The sequence below is a fragment of the Alexandromys fortis genome, unplaced genomic scaffold (assembly GCF_014885135.2).
Source record: "Alexandromys fortis isolate MF-2015 unplaced genomic scaffold, M_Fortis_MF-2015_v1.1 scaffold_32, whole genome shotgun sequence".
NCBI classification, from domain to species: domain Eukaryota; kingdom Metazoa; phylum Chordata; class Mammalia; order Rodentia; family Cricetidae; genus Alexandromys; species Alexandromys fortis.
This window is the reverse complement of record NW_026067938.1, coordinates 11,375,416-11,392,044: the sequence shown is the minus strand read 5'-3', so window position 1 is coordinate 11,392,044 and position 16,629 is coordinate 11,375,416. Positions and strand designations below refer to the sequence as shown.

General features: G+C 40.9%; 1 long non-coding RNA gene across 1 annotated transcript; it reads right to left on the bottom strand.

Annotated features, from left to right (window-relative positions):
* Positions 1-1,545: 1,545 nt before the first annotated feature.
* Positions 1,546-13,725, bottom strand: LOC126504771 (uncharacterized). The gene is made up of 3 exons (XR_007592708.1): positions 13,705-13,725; positions 3,529-3,656; positions 1,546-1,647 (listed from the first exon to the last, which is right to left on the bottom strand). It is a non-coding gene; the product is annotated as an uncharacterized lncRNA (long non-coding RNA).
* Positions 13,726-16,629: the final 2,904 nt, after the last annotated feature.

Below are 16,629 nucleotides of genomic sequence, written 5' to 3'. Positions count from 1 at the left end.
CTTTCCCTTTCTTTCTTTCTTTCTTTCTTTCTTTCTTTCTTTCTTTCTTTCTTTCTTTCTTTCTTTCTTTCTTTCTTTCTTTCTTTCTTTTAAAGCCTGGTCAGGATCCAGCATGGAAAAGTTCTAGGCTCTAAATAGACTCCGTCAGGAAGTTTTGGGTGATGGCGAAGATGGTGTAAAGATGGGGTGTTGTCCTAACTTGAGCTTGATGAACATTTTCCAATGAAGATTAGAGCGCTCACTGAGCTCGAAGGATTTTTATTAAATTATGAAACAGTTGGCACCCACGCCCTCTTGGATGGGAGTCTAATCCAAGCTTGTTGACTGAAGGAATGAGTTTGGGGAACTCACCAACTGCCTGAGCCTCTTTGTGGGGGTAACTGATAGTCGACAGGCTGATGGAGCATTCGGGGTGTAGCTCATAGCTGTCTGCAGGCTGAAGTTTCCACTGCATTGCTCTATTATGTAGACCCAAGGCTTTCATGTGGACATTAATCACTCTCAGGTTCATCTAGGGTTACCCTTGAACTGGAAGGAACCACTCAACTTCTCTGATTTACAAGTGTTTGGAAAAACAACGCCAAGGATCCTTATACTTTGGGGTGAGAAGATCTATTTTGGGGAACTTTTTAAGGACAAAGTGAGTCAGGCCTAAACTTGATATGTGTAAACCGGCCTTGAGAGCATACCACACCGCCTCTCATTCATACTTCTTTCAAGTTACTCACTCTGCTTCTGCACGGTGACTCACACACAGACAACAGAGAGATGCTTTTTTGAACCTCAATTTCAAAAGAGCCACGTTTTGAAAAGTTCTTAATCAGATCCATCAAATTCCTTTCCTATTCTGAGTTTTCCAAATTGTCCTTTTGCCTGGTTCTACTGGTCTCTGAGTCAACATGGAACTCTTGTTAATATCTCATTGAAATATGGCATTATTTTATTTCCTACATAAAAGCCTATTTGCTTTGGACAAAAAGGGGATGTTAAAAAGAGATTTTTCTGCCAGCTCTGCAGAAGGGAAATCTTTGTTCTTGTCTTAAAAAAAATAGATCAAGTCCCATTAGTTGGACATCTTTATTTTAAAGATTTATTTATTTATTATGTAGACCGTGTTCTGGCATGTATGCCCACACATCAGAAGAGGGTACCAAATCTTGTTGGTTGTAGATGGTTTTGAGCCACCACATGGTTGCTGGGGATTGAACTCAGGATCAGTGCTCTTAACCTCTGAGCCACTCTTCAGCCCCTTTAAATCTTAAAAAAAAAAAAAAAGATAAAAGGTTGATGTTATCTATAAAGAGCCTTCTCCACCGTGTACACAGTCCCTAAGAATCTCAATTAGTTGATCATCAGAAGAGAAAAGGGGTCTGTGTGACTCTCTGTCTGTCTTAGGTTTTTCTTTACAGTTCAAGAATTCTGTGTTCAAATCTTTCTCAACTAAAGGAGACGCTGTAGGTACAATGAAGGGGAAAGTCAGAGAGATGAAACAGCTGGCGTATGTTAGCCGGCTTGGCAAGCACCAAAATTACCTGGCATCCCAAAGCATTGTGACATGTGTGGCAATTCCTGAGGGCATAATCATTCCTTCTGGGAAAGGAGCCACCACAGAAGCACAGTCGTGCCCTCGTCCCCAACAAAGGGTATCTGTTTAGCATGCCGAAGAAAAAGAAGTCAAATCGAATCCAAATCCAAAGAGTCTGAGAAAGGCTGTCATCTTCCAATGATATTTAAAAAATCTAGTTCTTCTATAATCCACTCCTGGCCCCGATCCAGTCACTGCGTGACCCTGGGGGAAACTCTTTTGAAGTTTTCCCTATCTGTAAAACTTGGATAATAATACTGTCTCTCCCAGATGACTGGGATTGTGTGAATTAATTATTTCAAGCTGGAAAGGTCTTTGATAATGCTAAGCATTGGATATTATTGTTACAAGTGCAGGTGGAAGAAATGTTACACAGCACATCTATAATTAGAAAGACCTAGAAACGTCAACTGGTGCCAATACCCCAGGAGTCAAGTTTGGGAGACAATACTCTGTGTCATTTTCTCCCTGAGACTCAGTCAGCTTGTTGTCATGACTGAATACTTAATTTCCTCTTTTATCTTCCTTGAAAGGTTGAAGCTTGTCTTGGACTTGCCTATCGTGGAGTGATTTTCACTGGGTGGATGTGCTTTTCAAGCCAGAGTTTGAAACACAGAGCCAGCATGCGGCAGAACACAGGGTGCATGCAGCCTTAGGTTTGCAATGTCGGTTAGCTGATTGGAGTCAAGAGAGTAAGAACGTCCAGGGCTTGATGCTTGACATCTCAGAAATGCAGATGCGTTCTTGATTTATAAGATAGAGTAGATAATGGCTTCTTTTGGAGACAAAGATCTTTTGTTTTTCCCTCAGACAAAACACAAAAGGGTCAGATGAAACCAAAGCACATAAAAGAGACAAAACCAGAGCTGTGATGAATGAGAGGGAAAGGGAGATTTTCTGATCCCTGTAAGGACCCTGATGCACGTGTCAGGTCCAAAGGCTCCTTGACCACTGTGCCAGATAATCTCCAAACCACATCTCATCATCAAACAGTTGTATGTTCTGGATGCCAGTGACATTAAAGACCTAGGCTGCAGGGCTCTTTTCAATAGTTTCAGAGACTCGGTTTCGTTTTATCTGCTCTCTTCCAGTCCATCTTCTGACATTTCAAGTCATGGTGAGGGCCACATAGCACATTAGTTCATTATAACCTGTGTCCTCATCTTCTCCATGACTGTCACCATCATCACATCAGTGTTTCTGGAGCACCTACCATGTGCAAGCCAAGTCTGGTTGTCGCTGATGCCTCAGAATGCTATTATGGGGGAAAAAAATCTCATCCATGTTTTCTATCTTTCTTTTTAATGATTTTTATTATTTTCTGTGCATTGGTATTTTGCCTGTGTGTATGTCTGTGTGAGGAAGTCAGACCTCTGAAACTGTAGTTATAGATTCTTGTTTAGACAGTATATAGACAGTTTATAACTATGTGGGTGCTGGCGTTTGAACCCAGGTCCTCTGGAATAGCAGCCAGTGCTCTTAACCATTGAGCCATCTCTCCAGTCCCCTCATTCATATTTTCAAATGGAAAACATTTGTTAGAGACATGTAAAAAAAATTTGTATGCTCCCCCCACACCCCAAATTTCACAGATGGCAAACTCAAACCTTCTGACTTGGCATGCAGACAAACCCAACATTGCATGGTACATTTCTTGATATAGCCTCTTTCTTTACATGTCTCTTTCCCTATACCTGTCAGTTCTTCAAGAAGAGGAACTCTGTTAATGTTCATGGCTCATTACTATAGCTTTGTATATTGCCTGACACACAATGGGTGTTTAATAACTGTCATGTGAGTAAACTAACATCATTCTTTCCCAAAAGGATAGAAGAGCTTCCCATATTCAGAAGAGTAAGATGCGAGATGCATTAGAACGAAGGCCAAATAGAGTTTAACATGCTGTAAACATCAAACCATCACATCCAGCGGAAAATACTAACCTTTAGCCTGCATGATGAAGGCCCTGCTGTGGTAAAAGTTAAATTACTGTGACAAAGGAGGACAGACTGATACAGCTTTGGAAAGGGAAGCCATCAATTCTGCTTCTGCCAGTTACCTTGGGAAATAACTCAAAAGCAAAAAGAACAAATAAAACCTTTGTGGGGAAATGTTACAACACTGTGTGCTGCTACACACTAGAAACTGCCTAAATATCCAGAAGAGGGGTTTGATTAAACATCATGGGATTAAAACCAGTTATGTTTCTGTGTAACTTTCAAGTTTTGTGTAGGAAAACATTCTACTAACTTGAGGATGTACCTAAAATACAATATTCACCAAAAAGGAAAAGGACACAGTTCTCATTGACCATAATTTCTCATGGTAACAATACAGAAGAAAAACAAAGCCAAAGAATTTATGGTTAATACGTAGTGTTTTCTTGTCCATGCATTCCTTCCCCTCCTCCTTCTCCTCTCATCCTCATCCCGACCTCCTCCATCATTATCTTCTTCTGATGTAGAGATCAAACTTGGGAATTTTTGCGAGGTCAGACAAGTACTGTGCACTGAGCTAACCTCCAATCTTCTCTCTGCATTTATTTTTTTCTACTAGATTACTTCCTTATCAAATTAAAAAAATATCATTTTTATGGGAATTTTCTTCAACTTCATTTTTTATGAGCTTGCAAAGAATAAAATTTCATTAGGGCATTTTTCAAGCAAACATTTTTTTTTGTTGTTTCTCGCTCCACTCCCATATAAACAAACAATTTTTAAGATTCTATTATTTAAGGACAGCCATCTAAAGCTGTAGAACAGTTAGATTAAATTTGGGAAACTTCAAAATGAGGACTCCAAGAGAGCAAGCTTGCTTCTTTTGTCATTGATTGTTGCTGCATCTGGATGTTCTGTCACACACAAACCCTTCTTTCATGTGCCAGGAGTCAGGGCAACGTGTGCACTAAACCAGGAGTACGTGCCATACCTCCTTTGCTATAGAGATTTGCATTGGTATAGATCTTGGTTTATTCATACAAATTTAAGGTCAATTTTATTATACTATGTATAATGTATTTCTGATACTGATTAAGGTATTGTGTTTGTTTAGCTCATTTAAAATGCAATGTATAATTAAGAAATATAGATTAATAGATAATCATCTATAATAGTCAAGCTTATAGTCATGTTTGGGTGACTGTCCAGGCAGCGAGATGTCTCTGCCAATTCTAGAGTTTTGGAAGTTTCACAATGCACTTCCTGTTTACTTAGGTAATATTATATCCTTCTAGAGTCTTTGATGGAGTTGAAGAATATATAGTTATAGTTTTCCTTAGTTATGATAAAAGATAAGGTAGATATAAATATTGTAACTGTAATTGTTGCTTGATACCTGTTTTGTTAGTATAATTTTACTCTGTTAAAGTTAAAACCTTCCTTTTTATTTAAACAGAAAAGAAGAGGTGATGAGGGATTCGCCTCTGTATGTTGTGAATACCATTGGTTAATAAGAAGCTGTTTCAGTCAGTGGCTTAACAGAATAGAGCTTGGCCGGAAAAACTAAACTGAATGCTAGAAAAAAGAAAGCAGCATCAGTGAGAAGCCATTGTAGTCCCACCAGAGACAGATGCTGGAACCAGGTAAACCATAGACTTGCAATACACAGATTGATAGAAATGGATTAAATTAAGATGTAAGAGTTAGCCAATAAGAAGTTAGAGTTAACGGGCCAAGCAGTAATTTAATTGATACAGCTTCTGTGTGATTATTTTGGGGCTGGGCAGCAGGGAACTAAAAAGCAGCCTCCTACAAAACTCCTTGGCCCTTCCTTTGTCCCACCGTGGTTTGTACTAAGATTGAAGACCTTTCGTTTTGATGGTGAGGTAAGTAAGTGGGCTCATGAACTTATCAAATGCATGTTTTATTGCTCATAGTTTCATGCTTGTCTTTTAAATTAGATTCAACATATCTTATCCTCCATTTTTATACTGCATCTCACCTAATCCTCACAAGGCTTTCAAGACTGTCTCATTGTCCATACTTGCCACATAAGAAAATAAAGATTCAGGGGTTGGAGAAATGGCTCAGTGGTTACAAGAGCTTGCTGTTCCTCCAAAGGACATGAGTTTAGATTCTAGCACCTACATCAGATGGCCCACAACTGCTCATAACTCCAGCCCCAAGGACTCTATGCCTTCTCCTAGACTGCATGGGTATCTTTACAAAGGTGGTATATACACATAGAAGAATACCCATACACATATATAAAAATAAAAGTACATATTAAAAAAGAACTGGGTGGTAGTGGCACATGCCTTTAATTGCCTGGTCTACAAAGCACATTTCAGAGAAGCCAGGGCTACACAAAGAAACCCTCTCTCAAGGTTCAGAGACGTGATTCTTCCTAGGTCAGTTCATTTTTTGGAGTCGTGTCTGGTCTTCCACAGTTAAGAATATTTTATAGGTTAGGCAGTTGTGGCGCATGCCTTTACTTCCAGCACTCGGGAAAGAGAGGCAAGAGGACACCTGTGAGTTCAAGGCCAGCCTGGTCTACAGAGAGAGTTCCAGGACAGGCTTCAAAACTACAGAGAAACCCTGTCTCTAAAAATAAAAAAAGAATAGTTAGCCTGGCGGTGGTGGCGCACACCTTTAATCCCAGCACTCGGGAGGCAGAGGCAGGCGGATCTCTGTGAGTTCAAGGCCAGCCTGGTCTACAGGAGCTAGTTCCAGGACAGGAACCAAAAGCTATGGAGAAACCCTGTCTTGAAAATCCAAAAAAAAAAAAAAAATAGTTTTAGTGACAGAGATAGACAATTTATCCCATTTAAAAAAATAAAAATACAACAAAAATAATATTGAAGAATGTTAAAGTATACCAGCCTGATGGCTCATCATAACTGTAGCTCCAGCACTGAGAAGATGAGGGCAGGAGGATAGAACAAGACCCTGTCTCTAAACAAACAAGCAAATTAATAAATAACAAATAATAAAGACCCAAAATAACAATAAAAACAGTTCTAGCTTTTCTGAGTTGTGTTAATCGTATGGTTTAGTAACTAGAAAAAAAGGCCGATTTCTAAGATTGTTTCTTATTAGTTTTTCATGTCTATTATACAAGTTATTTCTATATTGTTTGATTACTGCCCTATGCAGTAATGTCTGAACACATAATACGGCCTCACAGTGCCATGGATATCATAAGACTCTTTCAAATATGTTTAAATTTGCAGTAAAAATAAACAAATATAAACAAGTCACGCACAGCTAGAAAGTTATGATCTCACTCAGCCACAATCATTAGCATGTCTTGAAACCTAGCCAAGGTGCAGGGAGAGAAGGAGAGAGAGAGAGAGAGAGAGAGAGAGAGAGAGAGAGAGAGAGAGAGAGAGAGAGCGCGCTTTCTGGGGAGTCTTGGAATTGTAGTTCATTGATAGAATATGTCCATTAACAATTCCCAGAGTCACAGAAAATAAGCAAATAAATAAATCTACATACAATAAACATGGGATGGTTGCTTTAAATAAATAAATACATGCATGCATACATAGTACTAGCTGTGGTGGTTTAAGAATGCAATCCTAATCAGTGGTGCACAGATGACGCAAAAGGATCATGAGCTTGAGTCCAGTCTGGGCTGTATAGAAAGAGCCTTTTTCAAAATCCCCAACAAAATACATCAACTTTAAGAATAAATGTCTCTTGTGAGATGTGTGTACGCTGAAAAGATATTTAACCCTTTTTCTTTTTAAAACTGGCTAACTTGTTATTGTGAACTGACGTTGCTTTGGAAAGCCCCTACCTATGAAGATTCAGGACATATCACTTCCATCAATTATATGTTATTGGACATACAACTGATTGGCTGATTAAAACTTTGTGAGTGTGGAGAGTTGGAATACTGATGATCAAGAGACAAAATTGTCTTAGGCTATCCTACCAGGCATCAATACCCAAGCTCTATAATCAAATAGTATCTAAAACCAAAGCAGAACCAGAGTTGTTCACTCCCAGGTAACCTGCCCACCTGATGCTCCCATCAGCGTATTTGGGAAATTCATTGACTCATGACTGTTTTGTTCTTACTGTTGCTATAACCTGTTCCACAGTGGGGCACGCCATTCAGCATATTGAATCTGTGTTCTCAGGCCAGAGTCATTCACACGTGACTTAGAACCAGCTATCTCTCATTCGTGTTGACACAAGAGCTTGGTTTTACATTGACATGATATGAGTGGTCTTGGGGTTTACCACAGCCTCAGGATTGTCCTACAGGATAATGAAGCTGAAAACAAAATAGTTAACATTGTCTGTACAGACTGAGATTCTCAAAGTCAAACAAAGTAAATATGGTACCTCCCACTGTTCCCATTGTGTTTGGCATAGACCTCAGATAAGGGTTACCTCCCCCACATCCTTTGTTTGCCTGGCTTCCTCCCTGCTTCTTCTTCTCTCTCTTTTTTTCTGTCTTTTCCTTACTTCCTTCCTTTCTTTTTTTTCTGCCTTTCTGTCTGTCTTCCTTCCTCTTCACCCCTTCATTCTTTCTTTCTTTTTGAAGCTGTGTCTCATTATTTACTTAGCCTGAACTAACTTTGAACTCCCAATCTTCCAGCTCTCTGAGTTCTGGAACTATAGGCATGTGCCTCCACACCACCTAACAATATGGGTTTAGTTTAGATTTTACTTTTTCAAATTAGCCAGTCTCTGTTTGGTTGCTCATGACTATAATGCTAGTACTTGGGAAGCCGAGGCAGGAGGATTGTTGTCCAGAGTTTGAGGTTGGCTGGGCTACATAACACATTTGAGACTAGTCTGGACCATATCTCAAAAATCAAAACAAAACAAAATAAAACAAATACAGGTTAAGTTGCTAAATGTGTATACATATGCTTCATAACATAGTATCCAACCCAGTTGATGTTTCCTTATGATGGGCGCCGTTTTTTTTTCTTCCTTACTTAGCTACTGGAAAATTATAAATAAACACAGCATTGTGTGTTTGAAAAAAGGAAAGTTTGTCTTCAACAATATCAAAAGAAGCATGTCCTTCCACTCATCTCGGCATCCAGTTACCTGAGGGTGCCACAGTTGTAAATATTTACAAACTTTTCCACACACATAGATCTGTATATTGGTCTTTTAAAAAACATAAACAAGGGTCTGGTCTGTTTTCTTCAGCCCTCATAAGAACTGCTAACATCTCTCTGGGCAGTGGTAGCAAATGCCTTTAATCCCAGCACTTAGGAGGCAGAGGTAGGTGCATCTCTCTGAGTTTAAGACCAGCCTGGTCTACAGAGTAGGTTTCAGGACAACCAGAGCTATACAGAGAAACCTTAAAAGAAAACAGTATATATAATATATGCTATATGATATATATGTGTATATGTATGATTTAATGAAATATATATGCTGATAAGCTCTGGATTCAATTGAGAGACCCTGTCTAAATGAAGGAGGTGGAAAACGATTAAGAAATACCCTCAAAGTCAACTTTAGGCTCCACACACATACATATACTACTGTGCACACGTAAGGGCTCACATGGACGTGAATGCACATCATACAAACACGCAGAAAGTGGTAAAGCATAGCAAATAACTCTAGCATGGTAGGGTATAACTATTTTACTATTTTTTTCTTAATTCTGGTTTTGTTTTGTTTGAAGACAGACTCTGACTCTGCTCCTCAGGCTTCAAGCCTCCCAAGTGTTGGGATTACAAACTTGGCCCAGCAAGCCCAGCTGAGGAACTTTAGAGTGTAGGTCTTCCTAGTGCGCAGGCTTCAGATCAAAGCAGCCAGGTGTCCTTTATATTCATGTTCCCCAATGACACATCCATTCTACCTACCCTCTGGCTCCCTCCCATCCCACTGAAGATTTAAGACAAACCATATTCTTACCAAGTCCAACAATCACCTGAACTGAAAGACAGAGTGGAATTTGCTGTGGAATTGTCTTCTTAAACTTTTCCTCTTCTGATCTCCTAATTGGATGAGTTCTTCAGGCTACTACTTGAACAAATAATACACTATTTAAGCTTGTCCCAACAGTGGTGACACATGCCTTTAATCCCAGTGAAAGACCCTACAGACCCCCTCCTCAAAACCCGCAGCTAGCATGCTCCAGAGGGGAACGCCCTGTTTGCTTGAAAAATTCTCAGATCAGCAGCCAGCCTGCTCTCATAAGAACATTCCATTTGCAGTTAGTTCCTGGGGCAGCTGAGGACAGAGAACCTGAAATGACCCTATCCTATAGCCATACTGATTAATATCTTGCATATCACCATAGAACCTTCATCTGGAGATGGATGGAGATAGAGACAGAGACCCACACTGGAGCACTGGACTGAGCTCCCAATGTCCCAAGGAGGAGCAGAAGGAGGGAAAATATGAGCAAAGAAGTCAGGACCACAAGGGGTGCACCCACCCACGGAGACAGTGGGGCTGATCTATTGTGAGCTCACCAAGGCCAGCTGGACTACGACTGAAAAACCATGGGATAAAACCGGACTCTCTGAATATGGCGGACAATGAGGGCTGCTGAGAAGCCAAGGACAATGCCACTGGGTTTTGATCCTACTTCATGTTCTGGCTTTGTGGGAGCCTAGCCAGTTTGGATGTCCACCTTCCTAGACCAAGATGGAGCGGGGAGGACTTTGGACTTTCCACAGGGCAGGGAACCCTGACTGCCCCTCAGACTGGAGAGGGAGGGGGAGAGGAGTGGGGGGGAGGGGGAGAGGAGAGGAAGGAGGGGGGAAAAGGGAGACGGGGAGGGAAATGGGAGGCGGGGAGGAGGCGGAAATCTTTTTTTTTTTTCAATAAAAAAATTATATTTAAAAAAAAAAGAACATTCCATTTGCTTAGGAGAGCAGGATGTCTACGAGATAGGATGACTGCAAGGCAGGATATCAATAAGATAGGACATCAGCAAAGCAGGTTGACAGCAAAACAGGGTATCTATAAGATAGGAACAGGATGACTGTTGCTGACACCCATGCTGGGAGAGGAAACCATTCATGACCCCACCTTATTCCGATTGACCGATAACCATGCTTCTGCTTCTGTAAACTTGCTTTTTGCTCTTCCCTATAAAAAGCCCGCCCTCCAGTCAGCAGGTGCGCAAGTCCTCCGAAAGACTTTGCTGCCCGCAGGTACCTGTGTCTACCCAATAAACCTCTTGCAATTTGCATCCGTGTGGTCTCGGCCTGTTCCTTGGCATCGGGGAGGTCTCCTCCCGAGAGAAGGACCTCTTCGAGAGTCTTTTACTAGCACTTGGGAGGCAGAGGTATGTGTATTTCTGTGAATTCAAGGCCAGTTTGGTCTAGAACGAGTGCCAGGACACATTACAAAGCTACACAGAGAAACCCTGTCTTGAAAAAAACAATAAATAAACAGACAGACAGACAGACAAACTTGTTCCAAGCTCCATTCCATAGTGACTCACTAGAGAAAAAAAATGTTTCTCTGCAGCCTTGTGCTTTTTCGGGCCTAAAAAGTTTAGCTCTAGGAGAAGTTGCCATTTTGCCTGTGGGGGACAACAAATATCCTATTGAATTGGGAGTCTAAGACCCCCCTCCTGGCTCTTTGGGGCTCAAGATACCCTTGAGTTAACAGGCTAAGAGAAAGGAGCAACTGTTAGGAGGTGTGATTGATCCAGTTTACCAGGGGGGCATTGGCTTGTTCTCCACAACAGAGGTAAGAAAGAGCACGTCTAGCACGCAGGAGCTCCTTTAGGGCATCCCTTGGTGTCACCATGCCCTGTGATTAAAGTCTCTGGTAAACAACAACCCAATTTAGGCTGGATGTTAAATAACCAAGATCCTTCAAGAATGAAAGCATGGGCCACCCCTCCAGGTAAAGAGCCACTGGTGTGCTTGCTGAGGCTGGAGGGAAGAAAAGAAATGGGTAGAAAAGGATGTTATAAATACCAGCGAAGGCCACATAACCAACTGCAGAAATGAGAGTTATATTTAACCCGTGTGTCTTGGCTCTATTTGCTAGGAATATACTTGTGCATACACAAGTAGATATCCATGGTTTTATTTGAGTGTAACATCAATTGAGATAATATAAAATGTCAAGGGTAGTGAATCTTTATTATCATATTTAAATTATGGGATGTTAGAAGATGAAACAGTCTTCAAAGGATATTGCTCCCCAAGCTCTTTGGAGCCCAGAGGATTCTTTTCCAAGTTTACAATGTTGGTCATTAAAGCTGTAAGATTTGACATTTTCTTTGTTGTATTTGATGACTTGTAGTAATTTTTCTCATTCAAGATAGGAATGTAGCCGGGCGGTGGTGGCGCATGCCTTTAATCCCAGCACTCAGGAGGCAGAGGCAGGAGGATCTTTGTGAGTTCAAGGCCAGCCTGGTCTACAAGAGCTAGTTCCAGGACAGGCACCAAAAACTACGGAGAAACCCTGTCTCGAAAATAAAAAAAAAAAAAAAAAAGAAGAAGAAGAAGATAGGAATGTCTGCTTGATTCTGTTCCTTTAGAGAACCCTGACCAAGTCAAACTATGGTACCAGGAACATGGGATACAGTTGTAGTTGAGTTGACGGTGATAGCCAATTACATCAGATTGAGAAGTTGAGCTCCCACCAATCACTGCCTATGTCAGGGATAATAGAGAGGCCATTCTGGCAAATGTGTTCACTAGCCTGGTCTGGATTCTGGTATACCTTTTCACAAAAAATACTTTTGATTTGTTCATGTATTCTTTAGTTCAACACCTAGTTTATTTTTTTCCAAACAGTATGGCTCAAGTTTAGCCAGTAAGACATGAATTGAAAGTTTTGACTTTTTCTGATTGTTTTAAAGCTTCCAAAAACAGAACTAAAGTGGAAAAACTGAGCTTTGAAGAGGGGACAGGTGCATTGCAGAGATGTCAGCCTTTGACCTACAAGGCCTTTGAACCTAGTCTAGCAATTGATTACCTTCTGAGGTCTTGTTATATAAGAATGGATTCCTGTTTGGACATCTATATTCAGGTACTTAGTTATATCCCGAAGCTTAACTACTCTGAACTAGAATTTCAGAATTAATTAGCATATTTAATGATCTAAAAAGACCTGAGAATATTGCCTAAATTTGTTTAGGTAGCCTTTTCTCCTGTACTAGACATTAGCCTCCCAAGGAACTATGATTTCCCTATACGCTTACTTTTCAGAACGTCATTCCTAGACTTGTAACACATATGGCTTCTGGAAGCTTGTCAGAATTTTTGAGACAGTGAATACTGTTCCAGGCTGGCTCTCACTATCTCACTGTATGGCCCAGGCTGACTTCAAACCCATAATCCAATGGCCTCTAGCTCCTGAGTGCTGGAATTATAGGTGTGTATAACCCTGCAAGCAACCCTGAGAGAACCCTAATGCAAAACACACAAAACAAGGCTATGCAGAGAATAAAATGAAGGTTAAAAAGGTAATCTAGCTAACTGGCCCTTAATACCGTATGTTATAGCAGGTTTACAGCTTCTGCTCCACGCTTTATAAAAAATGTCTGTTTTATAGATAGGATAACTAAGGCTTGGAGACATTAGCAGCCGGCCCAAGGTCACTCTGCCGTGGAGCAGAAGCTGTAAACCTGCTATAACATACGGTATTAAGGGCCAGTTAGCTAGATTACCTTTTTAACCTTCATTTTATTCTCTGCATAGCCTTGTTTTGTGTGTTTTGCATTAGGGTTCTCTCAGCCTGCGACGATTCTCCAAATATTCCAGGCATACAGCAGTCCACATTGCCATCAAGCAAATCATAGCACTTTACTCCAAATGCTCCATTCAAAAGCTCTGTCTCCCGTAGAAGCCAGGAAGAGATCACAATGGCGGCACAGCCCAGAGAGCCGGCACTTTAAAACAGCCAGTTTTTTTCTGTTGCTGAGTCAGGACAATTTCTTTGCGGCACACAACCCACAAACAGCAAAAAGCTGTCTTAAATTCTCTCTCTCTCCTTTTTAAGCCCTCTCAGGTTTTACGTGGAGTTCATTACCACGTTGGGTGCCACTCTGTTGTAACAGGAGCAGCGGGCCACCACCCGGCTAGCTTTACCCGAAATAATTACACGGAAACTGTATTCTTTTAAACACTGGTTGGCCCATTAGCTCTAGCCTCTTACTGGCTAATTTTCACATCTTGCTTTAACCCATTTTTAATAACGTGTGTAGCCCACGAGGTGGCTTACCAGGGAGGATCTTAACCTGCGTCTGTGTCTGGTGGGAGAATTATGGCGACTGCCTGACTCGGCTTCTTTCTCCCAGCATTCTGTTCTGTCTACTCCGCCTACCTAATTTTCTGTCCTATTAAAGGGCCAAGGCAGGCTCTTTATTTAACCAATAAAATTAACACAAAACAGAAGACTCTCCCCCATCACTTCGAAGTGTCTCTAATGCCACCCCACCTCCACCCCCATGTCAGGACCCTGTTTTACATCATACAGCCACGAAGACACACACACATTTCTCCTTTCTACTTCATACTTTTGAAAACATTTATTTTCTATTTTTTTTGAGGATTTTCAGCAGCCAGGTTTTAATATGAAGCCATCAGGATTCCAGTGGGGACTTTTCATTTCCAGTGGTGACATCATCCAAACTCTGCATTAAATGAAATGTATCCGAAGTATGCAGGAATTGAACTGGGGAAGTGGGATGGAAATGAGTCAAAACCCAAAGATAATGTTCTCAAAGAAACCAATTAGTCAGAAATCTAAGCAGTGGAGATAAAGGGGATGGGATTAGGGAAATGGGGTAATCACAGAGGGAAACCAAAGTACAAAATTAATATTAGGATTGTTACTGTCTTCCATCATCTCTTGCCTTTTGGGCTTATCTCTTTTTTTTTTTAATAGTAAACTAATGTTACCTTTTATTTTTTTTTCTTTCTAGCTTTCTTTTTTTAATATTTATTTATTTATTTATTATATATACAATATTCTGTCTGTGTGCATATCTCCAGGCCAGAAGAGGGCACCAGACCTCATTACAGATAGTTGTGAGCCACCATGTGGTTGCTGGGAACTGAACCCAGAACCTTCGGAAGAGCAGGCAATGCTCTCAACCACTGAGCCATCTCTCCAGCCCCTTGGGCTTATCTCTTTAGGTGATCGAGTGCAATCTGAGAGCTTCTCTATCCTTTCCCCTTTGTTTCATTGATGTGGTTACCAAGGAGATGATTGGAAAGAACATTGATGAGCAGTGTCTTCCTACATAGGAGCAACCCATCATCCCTGCTGACTATGTTGCCATTAAGGTAGCATTTTACAATATGCGTCATTTTGTCAGCAGAGGTGAAATGAAGGGAACCATTTGCCACAAATTTTTTTTGACTTAATGGCCCTGCTGAGTTGATGACCATCTTCCTTTCAAAACATACTGAGGTTGTACTGTAAGCAATCTCACGTGAACTATTTGTTTTTGGAGAAACATTGATAGCCATCAAGGATAACATTACTTCAAAATCAGCTAGCTAAGTGGATTATAGGCCACAGAACATTGACTTTCCATTTTAACTTTTAGATCTGTGACCAGCTCTAGGGATATTTACACTAGTAAGTTTTAGAAAACCTTAGTGTACAGTGCTAGTGTTCTATGCTTGCCCATCAGTTGGTACAATTTACACCAAGTTTAGCACATATCTCTTTGGCAAGGACATCATACGTACAAATATCCACATTCAACAACTCGGAAACTAGGAGAGTTCTGAATTGTACCTTCAGACTCGTTAGAGCCCAGTACTTGTAATAAGGATCCTCTTCAGGTCAGTTACCCAATTTCAAAACTTCATCCTCATTTCATCCAAGAATTGACTGTGGGCCTTGTTGCAGAACACTCGCCCCCTCAAGCACTTCTTTCTTGCCATTGACTTTTCCTATGATTTCTCCTATAACTAGCCTTTCTCCTCAGCCAGAGGCCAAAATGAAGGCAGAGGAACAGATGGATGACTGCCTTTGTCCTGTTTCTCTTGCCTTTTCCTGTCAGGTTGTGTGTTACAGTTCTGACTGACAGTCGGGAAGCTGGAAACCAAAGGGGCCACTGTATTAAGGACTGTTGCAATGTGTTTGCATGTTAGGTTTCTGACAGACGTGACAAGTCCGGGAGCTGAGGACACCACTATCTGGATAAGTCTAAAATGAACAGGGCACATTGCGGGGTAAAGACAGGCATTCCTGGCACAGATCCAATAGATCAAAGATGCCAAATTATTCAGAGGCAGTAAGATTACAGAAGTGATTCCCTTGGCACCAGCAGGAGGCAGCCATATTGCTGACCTGCCTATGGTGGCCCCAGTGACAAAAATACCTACAATTTGCAATTGGTGTGTCTTTTCCCCCTAACTTAGCTGTATGGGCTCAATCTTTTGGCCTGACACAAGGTTAGCATGCAAACAAATTTTGAAAGCTTTCTTTTACCCACACATAAAAACACCAATCTAGATTCATTCCAAAAGAGCCACAGGATGGTGTCAAATAATTTCACTTAGCACCAACAATTGGATCTGACTTCTTGTTTTTGGCTAACCTTATAACTTTGAGCATTAACCAAAACTCAGAAAGTCTCAGTTCAGCTAAATGGCAATAGTCCTACCTCCCCAGGGCTGACATATGAAGGAAGAGGAGGTCTCTGGTTGCTTCTCCACCATCAACTAACACCAAGTGTAAACTAAAGCCTACCAAGAAAGGTGTGAATTACAGAAATATCCTGAAGATGAGTAGTGTTTGTATCATTTAAGAACCTAGATCGTGCGTTAACAGTTTAACTCTGCAGTCAGAGACCTGAATTCAAAGCCCAGCTTGTAATACTTATTTATGCAGTAGATTTGGTCAAAATATCCATCATTAGCTGTGTTTTATCTTATGATCTGTCAGTTGCATCATACATGATTGATTATGTTTTTTATGAGACAGGTTCTCTGTGCAGCCCTAGCTTTCCTGGAACATACCTGTAGACCAGTCTAGCCTCGAACTCAGAGATCCAAGCCGTCTTTGTTTTCTGAGGACTTGGATTAAAGGCATGCACCACCACACCAGCCAAACTTGGTTTATTGTTTCCAAGTTTAGGTTTGTGTTATTACTTAACCATGTTAATTAGTCTATGCTGTTTTCTATACA